General features: G+C 44.1%; 1 long non-coding RNA gene across 1 annotated transcript in view; it reads left to right on the top strand.

The window, feature by feature from the left end:
* The window catches only part of LOC141982537 (uncharacterized), a 60,669-nt gene that overhangs the window by 28,805 nt on the left and 18,374 nt on the right, over positions 1-13,490 (top strand). The window contains exon 2 of the long non-coding RNA XR_012638112.1: positions 6,421-6,542. This is a non-coding gene — a long non-coding RNA (uncharacterized LOC141982537). The remainder of the gene's footprint in view (positions 1-6,420; positions 6,543-13,490) is intronic.

Raw genomic sequence — 13,490 nt, 5'->3', positions numbered from 1 at the left:
ACACATTCGATAAAGTGCTTAGCACAGCCCATCTCTGTGCTGAGTATGCTGAAAAACAAATGGAACCCCTGGGCATTGCTGAGAATACTGAAGGACTCCTGATACCATTCATTTGTCATTTATCTTCTTCAGTGTCAAAACTTCGTGAAACTTGGTGATACTTGGTGAAACACACAAAAAAAGAAAGCCAGATAGGAAACTGATAATTGTCAAGGTCAAATGGAGACATTCTCCTTTAAAGCTGTCAGCAAAAATTGTATTTGCACGTTCAATTTAAGAAACTATATTTTAACTTTTTTAAAGCCTAACTACCTCACTGGAATTACAGCTTTAGCTATCCGTGCTGAAGGCCAACTACAGGTAAGAGATGGCCAGCAGGATCCATTTATTCGAGTTGTGAGTGTGTTACCTGCTATTTTCCTGAATTGTCCCTGAAAGTAGGACATCAACACCATTTTTTATTTTGATGAAGGCTGCTCTATAAACAAAGTCAGAGCTGCTGTTGACCAGACAGTAGTGTACTGTGAGAAACCCCAAAAATGTCAGACATGATTCTGTAGTCAATGTTGCATTCCCTAACCTGCCGATGCTCCAGTGGTCACCAATTCTTGTAAAATATGAAAATAGGATTAAAAGAAAAATCTCCTTCCATCTGTTGACATTTCTCCCAGTTACCAAACAGTAGATTTTGAGACAGACGTGTGTAAATCTCCCTCTTCAGTTCGAATAGGACATAACTGCAGTTTCTCAGATATTGCTGTCTGGTAAGCATGAGTAAACATTAATTTTTAAATAGCAACTACTATATTTGCAGTATTACAATGTTTGACAAGGTGGCATATTGCTCTAGACATTTTCATAGCCCTAAAGAAAAGTATTACCTTTGATAATATACAGTGTCTCCACACCACTCTTCCTGGCATTTTGAATAGTTTACATTCACAACGAGTCTTTGGCTACTTTGTAGTCAAAGGACTCAAATCCAGTCCCCAGTTCTTTTTAAAGTCATTCCCATGGTACATTAACGGATCAGGTAATTTTGAATTCCATAATGGCAGATGAATGGATAGGCTCGGAATTGGAAGACTGGTGTTCAATTCCCTACTATTCCACAGACTTCCTGGGTGATCTCGGGCAAGTCACTTAGGCCCAGGTTGTCAAAGGTATTTAGACCTTGCTCGGTTCAGCATTGCAACACTTAACTGGGTTAGGCTCCTAACTCTTATTTTCAGAAGTTACTTAGTCATTTAGAAGCCTATGTCTCATTGAAACTGAGTCTGCCTTTGAAAATCCCATGCTTAGTTCAGTGCCGTTCTGAAGTTTGCCAGCTGTTTGGTGACCAATATGAAGAGAGTTGGTTGTTTCAGCTGAGTTCCCAGTAGCTGGGTAGCTGTCCAGAGCACAAGAAATCACAACTGACATTAATGAGCGCTCACAATAGAGAGACCAAGGGCTGAATAGTAATGGATACAAATCTAGACTCTTCCTCCTGCTGGAAGATTGGTGAGTTAAGCTTTCTCTATTATCAGTCCGAGATGTTGCTGGGTTACTAAATTAACATACAGGTAAAATACTCAGTGAGGAGATCCACAAACTAACATACAGTGCATAATCTATTTCTATAACTGTATTTTTCCCATTATTTTAATAGCCAAATAGGACATATGGTCACATTCTGAACTCATTTGTAGTGGGGCATAGCTTTACTGTTGTAATTCTAGAGTACAATGTCATTATTTTCTGTTTACACCAGCGTAACAGCAATTGGAAAATATATTGTAATAGGGCCTACGTTTTAAACTGAAATTTACTTCAGGGGACAAATAAGAGTAGAGTTGTCTACCTCATTCCAGAATGGATTGAATAAATTTATACTACTTTACTTTCACAGAGCTGTTCATTGTTAAAAGCAAATTCACTTGTGGGTGCTTCTATAAGGCTGCCCAGTTCATAGCCCATTTAAACCAGAACCACTGCTGATAGCTATAATTAGTTTCATAACAACTCTTCCTGCTGCTGCTCTGTAAATGAGACTGCCAATCCAACTTTTATAGCAGGCGTGTCACTAATTAGCACAGCCCAGACCACGTCCAAGGATGTCATAATGAAAGTATAACAATTGAGGAACTGAGGTCATTTTTCCAGCAGAATCTTGGAGACATTCCATTTGTAATCTGCATGTAAAGGTCGATTTGAGAAGAAATAATTATACTTTGTTTTAGTCCATCTGGATTGGGCTGTAAATATGCCTTTCAGTTTTACAACATTAAGGGTTGGGGACAGCACTCAATGTCAGAATAATGTTCAAGAAGTCCTATCTGGGTGATTAACCTGGGAACATTCATCAGTTCCAATGTCCTGGTTTTGTCTTTCTAATCTTCCAAAGATTTATTCTTAAATGTAAGAAAAACGTCTATATCTCAGATCTTGGCAGCTAGACCAGGATCTGAATTCTTAATAGGGTATAAAATTTAGTTCCAGGGCAGCATATTTTTCCTTTGTGGCCAGTCATAACATATGTAATAAGTTTGTTAGCAGGGGAGAGGGAAAGTGAAGAGAACAAATCTATATTCCTTTGGTATGAAGTCTTTTTATTGGTTCTTCAGCAATAGGAAGCATTGTATTTTGCTAATCTTCTGACTTGCTTTATATTAACTTGCTGAGTTTTACATAGTGTTTGAAAAGTATCTGACATTTCTAGCTGTTTCTATTTCTGGTTTAAATGTTCACATACCCATTAACTTACTTCTTTCTCTTCCAGTCTAAATTAATTTAGAATGAGAGCTAGCAATTTTAGCCCATGCAAGCACAGTATCAAGGCTGAGCAAGGCTATTGGACTAAAGTGTCTAGCTCATTCCCAAAATCTTCACTTTCCAGTTTCAAGTGTTCTTCAGCCAGCCACATACTAGCCATTAGTACCAAGAGGGCAACTGGTCACTCTTTAAGAAATTATTTAACAGAAAATGCCTGAAGTAGAAATAAAGTCATGTTGATGTCCCCTTTTACAGCCCCATCCTCCCCCGCATACCCCTACTCTGCATGCTCTTTCAGCTAAGGACAACCAGAAATTTGTATTTAAAACCCAGAAGAAATATAGGTCACCAGGTGCTGGGAAACATCTGGTACTTAAAGGCCTGATGCAGAGCCCCCTGAAATCACAGGCAGGCTTTCTATGGATGACAGTGGGTTTTGGATCCTTAAACAGGTCCTTAAACTGCAGGACTGTTGACTGCCATGCCTTTTTCTACCAGCCAAACCTTCTGAAAGTATAGGAGCTGTTTTTCTTGCCACTCTTGTCTCTGAAAACAATGCTAGTTCCAGAATGACATTGTAGTTTTGCAAAATGCTAGTAGAATGGCCCTGTGACTGGCACTGACATTCTCAGAACTGCTACCAAATGGAGTAGGTCACATATTCCCATTCTGCTGTCTCGATGCAAGCAGCTTTTTGGTGTGTTTCTTTTTAAACACTAAGTAATGCCAAATCCTTCTATCCAAGAATCATGTGCAGCTCCCATGCAACTCCATTTGGAAGAAAACTTCTTTTCATCTTTCTAGGTGGCTAGAAATGGTAGAATAGAGATGGTATGCTTTTAATTTCCTTGGGCAAGTTCTACCAGTATGCATCTACAGTCAACTTCCGCTGTAACCCTGTACAACTTCAGTGTAACCCTTCTGCCCGTCAGAGTTGGCAGCAACAAGGGCCGGGTTCAATATCTAGGGGATCCATTCCAATAACACAATGCAAACCGGCTCGAGCCCCCACCCAGTGACCTGGGACAAATATATACCACCCCCGCTGGGCGCCTCCAAGAGGCAATACTTCCCCTCTTGCAAGCACATAGTCTGAGTGTAGCAAAAAGCCTTTTAATAACAGAGAGAAACAATGTGGCATTATGTTGGGGAAACACCACCAACAGGATTCATAACACAACACATGAGCAAAAACCCACCCCAAGCAAATTGGGGCATGCCCTTTCCCTTTGGTTCTTGAGTCCAGCAACCCCAAATCACCCAAAGTCCCAAAATTCCAGTGACCCAAAAGTCTCTGTCCCTGGTCAGGGCAGCCCCAGAGTTCGAAAGTTTATCTGCAGAGCTTTACCTCCCAACCTGGGTGGAGATGGGGGGGGTAGAGAGAGGTAAGGGGCACCTTACGTGATCTGAAGCTGACTGCCCCACAGCTCCATAGGCCTCCGCTCCACCAGCCGCCCCACAAACTGTTTCGCTCAGCTCAGCTCCGCTCTGCAGCCCACAAGCAGCTCCCACCGTCCCACGAACTGCTCCGCTCTGCAGCCCACAAGCAGCTCCTGCCGTCCTATGAACGGCTCCACCAGCCTGTCCACAAGGCACTCTAGCCGTCCCACAAACTGCTCCACAATATATCTTCAGGCTCCCCCACTACTTAACACAACGCTCCGTGATTTCAGCTCTTAGTCAGTTCAGCTCTTTGGTGAATTCAGCTTGTAGCGGGGAGCCTCAGTGCTGGTGCACCATTAGCCCAAAGTGAGCTCAGCAGCCTGTAACTAGACTCCTAACAGAATCAAAATTAGCTCTGATATTCCACAGTGAAGAGAGGAAGTACAATTAGCATTTAAGGCCCTCACCAAGGGGCCCATGCTACCAAGTATTAATACTTGTCCCCAGCCTCTCTCCATTCACAGAGTTTTGGAACCCATGACCCTTGCCTAGCAAGTGCTACTTAGTTGATGGTGAGTCCCTCCATCATAACAAAAGGCCAAGTACAGTTCCAAGCACAGTTCCCATAATCAGGGTAATAACAATTTATTCTTCCTGCCTCAATAACAGAGACACTGGGGATCCCACAGCAGCCAAAGTGACCATTTGGGCAGCTATGGCCTCATTCTAGGCGGGGTGGGTGTGCCTATGCAAATGAGATCGGCCCCTGAAGTTCTTTTCCACAACTTGCCACACCTCACCACCAGATGTCAGGGTGGAGCTCATCCTGACACTGCTTACATCAGTAAGATCTCTACAAGCATATCTGAATTTGACCCCTGGGTATGAACAGCATATAGTCTTCATTAACACTTTCCCAGAAATCTAGCAAAATCAGATGGAGAAGTTTTCTTTACTCATTTGTAATATCTGTCTGTACACAATCATCTCAACCTCACACATATATTTTTGGTCAGTTTAAAAAAAAATCACTGCCATGCAACTAATGCACCTGTTGTGACAAAGGAAACAAAAAAGGAATAGGAAAACTATCCTTGTATAGAAATATTGCTCAGAATGGCCCTTATATACTAGGTGACATGCTTAGAAATACTTGTGGATGAAAGGCATATAAAAATGCAAGGTTATCATTAATGCAATTAATAACTGAACTAGAACATCAACACATACTTGCACTCCACGTACACCTTTACATGCATAATTTATAGGTTTAAAGACATAGGACTGACAAAGTGAGCATTTTGGTTGCACACACCAAACAAACACCATCTACTTTCATTCACTGCAACCCTAACTAATTTTCCTGGGACTGCCATTACGATGAGGTGCTGTTATATTTCCTGATTCTAGGGCCATTGACATAGGGGTCATTCTCTTTAATCATGGAAAGTGTGGGGAGTGGTTCCCACCTGGAGAGAAAAAAGGAAATAGAATTCCTGTCATCCCAGATTGTTTAAACATGTTGCTGATACAGCAACACTATTGACAAGCAGCAGCTGTGGAGAGAGCTTGTATTATTTCTGTCTCTTCAGTAGCAAAATATTCCTGCAAGGCCGTATTATGATTTGCTAGAACTAAAAATATGGTAAACCAGATTGATCATGCTTACCATAAAAGAACTGTCTTATATGTGTAGTAGGCATTTTACTTTAAAAAAACTCACAATTTTAGGTTATATTTTTTCCCCCAGACATGAGGAATTCTTGCCAGAATAAGAATCTCACTCACAATTACAAATATATATTTGAATAACTCAGCTTCTTTAATGAGACTTAGAGAAAAAATATATACTGCTTGTGTAAAAGCAGATGTGTACTATACCAACCCTTGGGCTAGCACATATTTGCATACAGAAATTGCATTCATCATAGAGAAAGAAAAACTAGGGGAATTCTTGTAAGTTAGTGGTAGATGCAGTGCAGGTTGAAACAATGAGTGGCAAAGTACAGCTGATACTGTGAACTGAATCTGAGATAAACTAGGCATATTCTATTCATCTGCTGAAGTCAGCTACTCAGAAAGGTGATGAGCATGGTATAAAAGAGAATGTTAAAACATTCATTGATTTCAGTGAGAGCAGGATTAGGTTCCATACTTGGTTATATGGTAAAGCAGATGCTGTTACTATAGGCTCTCAAATGAATTGTTCTGGTTTTGTTACCTTAAGCCTTCTGCTTCATTGTTTCAGTGATTCTTAAAAGAAACATTTTTTTTTTAAATCAGGGTATGTTCTGGAACTCCACTTCTAAAGACAAAAGAAATTTTTTCTGAAAAATGTCAGGAAAAGAGAGAAATGCCTAACTGGAATGTACCTGAAGTCTTGCTTTATAGGGGCTCAGTTAGAGGTATGTGACACTATGTATGTAATATTGGTTGACATAGGGTTTAACTGGGTCTGGGCTAAACTTCATGCTCATAATACAACAGGTGAATTTAAATATTTTCATGTTATGAGAGTCCCCTAAAAGTATATTCTCAATGGTGACACCCTCACTATGCTGTTCTGTTCACATTTCCTTTCTCAAAACCCACCCCCGGTCAGGTAATCTACCAGTCTGATGCTCACCAGCTCCACCATATTAGACAATGATTTAGAGAAGCATTGTTTTCCCTCTCAGGGTCAGAAAGTGCCAGATCTGTGTTATTCTCAACACCTCCCGGCTGAGAAAGCTTAAGAAGCGACTCAAGAAGCATCTAGCTCAGAACACAAAAATGAACCTGAATCTCTGACAGAGCAAGTAGCCCAGAGCACTAACCACAGAGTCACAATGCCATTCCATAGCTGATAACGGTAAGGAAACATGCCAAACAGTTTCTTTCTTTCTTTTGGTTAGGAATGTTTCAATACCTTGAGAAATATACAGTAGCATGAGTAGGAGGAATAAGGAGATTTTTCCATTGAACATTTATACCAACTAGGCACGACATAGCAAGTGCTGGATGCTTGATTTACCCAAAAACTATACATAGATAGCCCTTTCAAAATATACTACACACTATTTTCCTCTTTTTAGGATTATTGTGTGGATTTAAAAAAGCAAGCAAGCTGGTGAGCAGGGAACATTATTGTAAGAGTAACACCTCTGGTGGGTGAGAGAAGGGATGTAACCTCTTTCAGGCATAGTCAGCATCCCTCCACAACCACAAATGTTTTTATTTGCTTTCAGCCTCGTATAGCCGGGTTATTTTACCACAGTTTATTTTGTTGTTCTTGTTGCTGAAAAGTGCAGGAAATGCCAGCATGAGAATGGCCTTTTCCGGTGAGGTTTTTGGACACAAGCTGTGTTGTAAATCGTGGCAACTGGCTTCAGAAAGTGACAAGAGAAGTTCAAAGCAAGAGGATGGTTCAGGGGATCAGACTGATGACAGCAAAGCACATGAGATTTGTTTTTTCAACAAATCCAATTATTGAATTTCAAAATATGGTGAATTATTGCTTCAGCAGTACTGAGGGTGCCTACAGTTAGGCCTGGTCTACACGAGGAGTTGAGGTCGAATTTAGCGGCGTTAAATCGATTTAACCCTGCACCCACATGAGGAAACCCTTTTTTTCGACTTAAAGGGCTCTTAAAAGCAATTTCTTTACTCCACCCCCGACAAGGGGATTAACGCTGAAATCGGCCTTGCCCGGTCGAATTTGGGGTAGTGTGGACGCAATTTGACAGTATTGGCCTCTGGGAGCTATCCCAGAGTGCTCCATTGTGACCTCTCTGGACAGCACTCTCAACTCAGATGCACTGGGCAGGTAGACAGGAAAAGGCTCGCGAACTTTTGAATCTCATTTCCTGTTTGGCCAGCGTGGCAAGCTGCAGGTGAGTGCAGAGCTCATCAGCAGAGGTGACCATGATGGAGTCCCAGAATCTCAAAAGAGCTCCAGCATGGACCGAATGGGAGGTATGGGATCTGATCGCTGTATGGGGAGAGGAATCCGTGCTATCAGAACTCCGTTCCAGTTTTCAAAATGCCAAAACATTTGTCAAAATCTCCCAGGGCATGAAGGACAGAGGCCATAACAGGGACCCGAAGCAGTGCCGCGTGAAACTTAAGGACCTGAGGCAAGCCTACCAGAAAACCAGAGAGGCAAACGGCCACTCCAGGTCAGAGCCCCAAACATGCCGCTTCTATGATGAGCTGCATGCCATTTTAGGGGCTTCAGCCGCCACTACCCCAGCCGTGTGCTTTGACTCCATCAGTGGAGAGGGAGGCAAAATGGAAGCAGGTTTTGGGGACAGGGAAGATAGTTCACAGGAAGCAGGCAGAGAAACTGGTTTTCCCAACAGCCAGGAACTGTTTCTCACCCTGGACCTGGAGCCAGTATCCCCTGAACCCACCCAAGGCTGCCTCCCGGACCCGCCAGGCGGAGAAGGGACCTCTGGTGAGTGTACCTTTTTAAATAGTATACATGGTTTAAAAGCAAGAGTGTTTAATGGTTAATTTTCCCTGGCATTCACGGCCAGTACAGCTACTGGAAAAGACTGTTAATGTGTCTGGGTTATGGAGCAGAAATCCTCCAGGGACATCACCATGGTAGGACACTTTACCACGCCAGGCCAGTAGCACGTAGTTGGGAAACATTGCAGGACAAAGCATTGCAGAGTATGTTTGCTGGCTTTCAAACGACATCCGTTCTTTATCTCTCTGTGTTATCCTCAGGAGAGTGATATCATTCATGGTCACCTGGTTGAAATAGGGCACTTTTCTTAAGGGGACATTCAGAGGTGTCTGTTCCTGCTGGGCTGTTTGCCTGTGGCTGAACAGAAATGTTCCCTGCTGTTAGCCATGCAGTGGGGGGAGGGGCTAGCCACGCGGTGGGGGGAGGCAAAATGCGACCTTGTAACGAAAGCACATGTGCTATGTATGTAATGTTAACAGCAAGGTTTACCGTGAAAGAGTGTACCCATTGTTCTATAAAATGTGTCTTTTTAAATAGCACTGTCCCTTTTTTTTCTCCACCAGCTGCATGTGTTTCAAGGATCACAGGATCTTCTCCTTCCCAGAGACTAGAAAAGATTAGAAAGCAAAAAAAACGCACTTGTGATGAAATGTTCTCTGAGCTCATGCTGTCCTCCCACACTGACAGAGCACAGATGAATGTGTGGAGGCAGACAATGTCAGAGTGCAGGGAAACACAACATAAATGCAAGGAGAGGTGGCGGGCTGAAGAGAGGGCTGAAGATGATAGGTGGCAGGATTCAATGCTGAGGCTGCTGGAGGATCAAACTAATATGCTCCAGCGTATAGTTGAGCTCAGGAAAGGCAGCTGCAGCACAGACCGCTGCTACAGAGCCTGTGAAACGAACCGCCCTCCTCCCCAAGTTCCATAGCCTCCTCACCCAGATGCGCAAGAACGCGGTGGGGGGCCTCCAGCCACCCAGCAACTCCACCCCAGAGAATTGTCCAAGCAACAGAAGGCTGGCATTCAATAAGTTTTAAATTTTTTAAGTTTTTAAGTATTAAAGTACAGTGTGGCCTTGTCCTTCCCTCCTTCCCCACCCCTCCCAGGCTACCTTGGCAGTTATTCCCCCTATTTGTGTGATGAATTAATAAAGAATGCATGAATGTGAAGCAACAATGACTTTACTGCCTCTGCAAGCGGTGATCGAACAGGGGAGGGGAGGGTGGTTAGCTTACAGAGAAGTAGAGTGAACCAAGGGCGGGGGGGGGTTTCATCAAGGAGAAACAAACAGAACTTTCACACTGTAGCCTGGCCAGTCATGAAACTGGTTTTCAAAGCTTCTCTGATGCACACCGCGCCCTCCTGTGCTCGTGTAACCAGCAGCCAGGCGATTTGCCTCAACCTCCCACCCCGCCAAAAACATCTCCCCCTTACTCTCACAGATATTGTGGAGCGCACAGCAAGCAGTAATAACAATGGGAATATTGGTTTCGCTGAGGTCTAACTGAGTCAGTAAACTGTGCCAGCACGCTTTTAAACGTCCAAATGCACATTCTACCACCATTCTGCACTTGCTCAGCCTGTAGTTAAACAGCTCCTGACTACTGTCCAGGCTGCCTGTGTATGGCTTCATGAGCCAGGGCATTAAGGGGTAGGCTGGGTCCCCAAGGATAACTATAGGCATTTCAACATCCCCAACGGTTATTTTCTGGTCTGGGAATAAAGTCCCTTCCTGCAGCTTTTGAAACAGACCAGAGGTCCTGAAGATGCGAGCGTCATGTACCTTTCCCGGCCATCCCACGTTGATGTTGGTGAAACATCCCTTGTGATCCACCAGAGCTTGCAGCACTATTGAAAAGTACCCCTTGCAGTTTATGTACTCGCCGGCTTGGTGCTCCGGTGCCAAGATAGGGATATGGGATCCATCTATGGCCCCACCACAGTTAGGGAATCCCTTTGCAGCAAAGCCATCCACTATGACCTGCACATTTCCCAGGGTCACTACCCTTGATATCAGCAGATCTTTGATTGTGTTTGTTACTTGCATCACAGCAGCCCCCACAGTAGATTTGCCCAATCCAAATTGATTCCCAAATGACCGGTAGCTGTCTGGCGTTGTAAGCTTCCACAGGGCTATCGCCACTCGCTTCTCAACTGTGAGGGCTGCTCTCATGTTGGTATTCTTGCGCCTCAGGACAGGGGAAGCAAGTCACAAAGTTCTATGAAAGTGCCCTTACGCATGCGAAAGTTTCGCAGCCACTGGGAATCGTCCCAGACCTGCAACGCTATGCGGTCCCACCAGTCTGAGCTTGTTTTCCGGGCCCAGAATCGGCATTTCATGGCATGAACCTGCCCCATTAGCACCATGATGTGCACATTGCCAGGGCCCGTGCTTTGAGCGAAGTCTGTGTCCATGTCCTCATCACTCTCGTCACCGCACTGACGTCACCTACTCATCCGGTTTCACTTTGGCAGGTTCTGGTGCTGCATATACTGCTGGATAATGCACGTGGTGTTTAATGTGCTCCTAATTGCCAAAGTGATCTGAGCGGGCTCCATGCTTGCCGTGGTATGGCGTCTGCAAGGAAAAAAGGTGTGGAACGATTTTCTGCCGTTGCTCTGATGGAGGGGGGGCGACTGATGACATGGCTTACAGGGTTGGCTTACAGGGAATTAAAATCAACAAAGGGGGGGCTTTACATCAAGGAGAAACAAAAACAACTGTCATACAGAATGGCCCTCTCAAGGATTGAACTCAAAACCCTGAGTTTAGCAGGCCAATGCTCAACCCACTGAGCTATCCCTCTCCCCGCTGTGCCAGGCAGGACTGAATTTCCATTAAAGTTTTCAAGGTGCCCTTGACAGACCTCACCAAAATGATTGTCGGCCATTGATTTCACGGAGGAAGGGATAAAGGGAAGGGGGAGCAAATGAATACAAAATAAATCCGGTCTATTTCTTGTTTTGATCCACTCCATCTATCTTTTACATCTTAGGCTGGCAGCAGACTGTGCAATAGGACTACTAGCCATCCTCATCTCCTGCCTGCTTGCCAGAAGACAGTGCAATACGACTGCCGGCAGGACTAAAGAGAATGACCTGGTTGAGTCACTCCTATTTATGTCCCTGTGCTCATGTCTGCCCAGGCGCTCCTGACCGACCTCACCCAGACAGCCAAGAGCACCTAGGACATGATGACGATGGTTATCAGGCCTATTGCACCGTCTGCTGCCACAAGGCAAAGGGTTGATGCTGCTGTGTAGCAATGCAGTAGCACATCTGCCAGCACCCAGGAGACGTACGGTGACAGTGAGCTGAGCGGGCTCCATGCTTGCCGTGGTATGGCATCTGCACAGGTAACCCAGGAAAAAAGGCACAAATCATTGTCTGCCATCACTTTCATGGAGGGTGCGAGGGAGGGCCTGACGACTTGTACCCAAAACCACCCGCAACAATGTTTTTTGCGCCATCAGGCATTGGGATCTCAACCTAGAATTCCAATGGGTGGCGGAGACTGCGGGAACTGTGGGATAGCTACCCACAGTGCAACACTCCGGAAGTCAACGCTAGCCTCGGTATTGTGGAAGCACTCAGCCAAGTGAATGCACTTCATGCACATAGAGCATTTTGTGTGGGGACACACATAATCCACTATATAAAAAAGATGTCTAAAAACCGACTTCTATAAATTCGACCTAATTTCGTAGTGTAGACATTCCCTTAGAATGGACAAATGAAGGGGGAAAACACAGTCAGAATGATGAGACTCCTCACAAGAGGCACAATGGGCAAGATCCAGAACTAATGTACATCAGCATAACGCCATTGATGCATTCCAGCTGAAGTTATAGCCAAAAAATCCTGGGCTACATTGTCAATAGCCCTGCATGGCTGTATAAAGGACCCAATAACTCCACCCCCTCCCCCACACACCTTGCACAGTTGCAACCACAATCTTGGCTTCCATTTCTTGTGCATAAGGACCAGCGGTGGGTAGCACCACCAGACCCCTAAAGAGGAGGCCTGGCCTTGCCATTTTACATAGCAGACAGAAAAGCAGCGCAAGGGAGAAATGCTGCACCTGTACAAAGGGTTCAGAGTAGCAGCCGTGTTAGTCTGTATCCGCAAATAGAAAAGGAGTACTTGTGGCACCTTAGAGACTAACAAATTTATTTGAGCATATGCTTTTGTGAGCTGCAAAAGCTTATGCTCAAATAAATTTGTTAGCCTCTAAGGTGCCACAAGTCCTCCTTTTCTTTGTACAAAGGGTGTCAGCTCCCATAGTGGCAGTACCATGTTCTGCAGGGTTAACAAGGAAAGTCTGCCAAAATGCCTTGGGAGGCTGTCATTGAGGTAGAGAACTTCCAACCCCACCCTCACTACTAACAAACACTCTGGCCATAAGAACACTTCCATTACCTCAATGTGAAAAAAATCCCTTCCTTCCATGAGAGATCATACACAATGTAGGAGAAACAGTAACCGAAGCAGGAAATGGATAACGGAAGACAACTGCTTTTAAGAAGAAGCATATCATACTTGCCAGAAAACAGCCACACCCTAAACTTTAGAGATCTGTCAAAAGCCTCAGAGAAAAACAGGTACAACTCAATGAAAAGGAAGGAAAGGGTTTCTTCCTTTACTATGTTTCTGAAAACTCCTTACATTATTGGGGGCTGAAATTTTGTTTTTGTGTGTTATCAGAAACATTGCCTTCATTAATTATATAAACCAGAAATGATAGTAAAGTCTAATGTCCATCCATCAACTTCCTCCTTTTTCCAGGTTGTCTTCATAATCACTGCAGAATTAGACCTTCAGTTTCTGTTCCTGTCTCAAGGCTTCAAGTAAATCATAATATCCAAACTAACTTCTTGAGGATTTCAGATGCTCTTCA

This window comes from Natator depressus, chromosome 1 (genome assembly GCF_965152275.1).
Source record: "Natator depressus isolate rNatDep1 chromosome 1, rNatDep2.hap1, whole genome shotgun sequence".
Taxonomy (NCBI): Eukaryota; Metazoa; Chordata; order Testudines; family Cheloniidae; genus Natator; species Natator depressus.
This window is presented reverse-complemented; position numbering and strand designations above follow the sequence as displayed.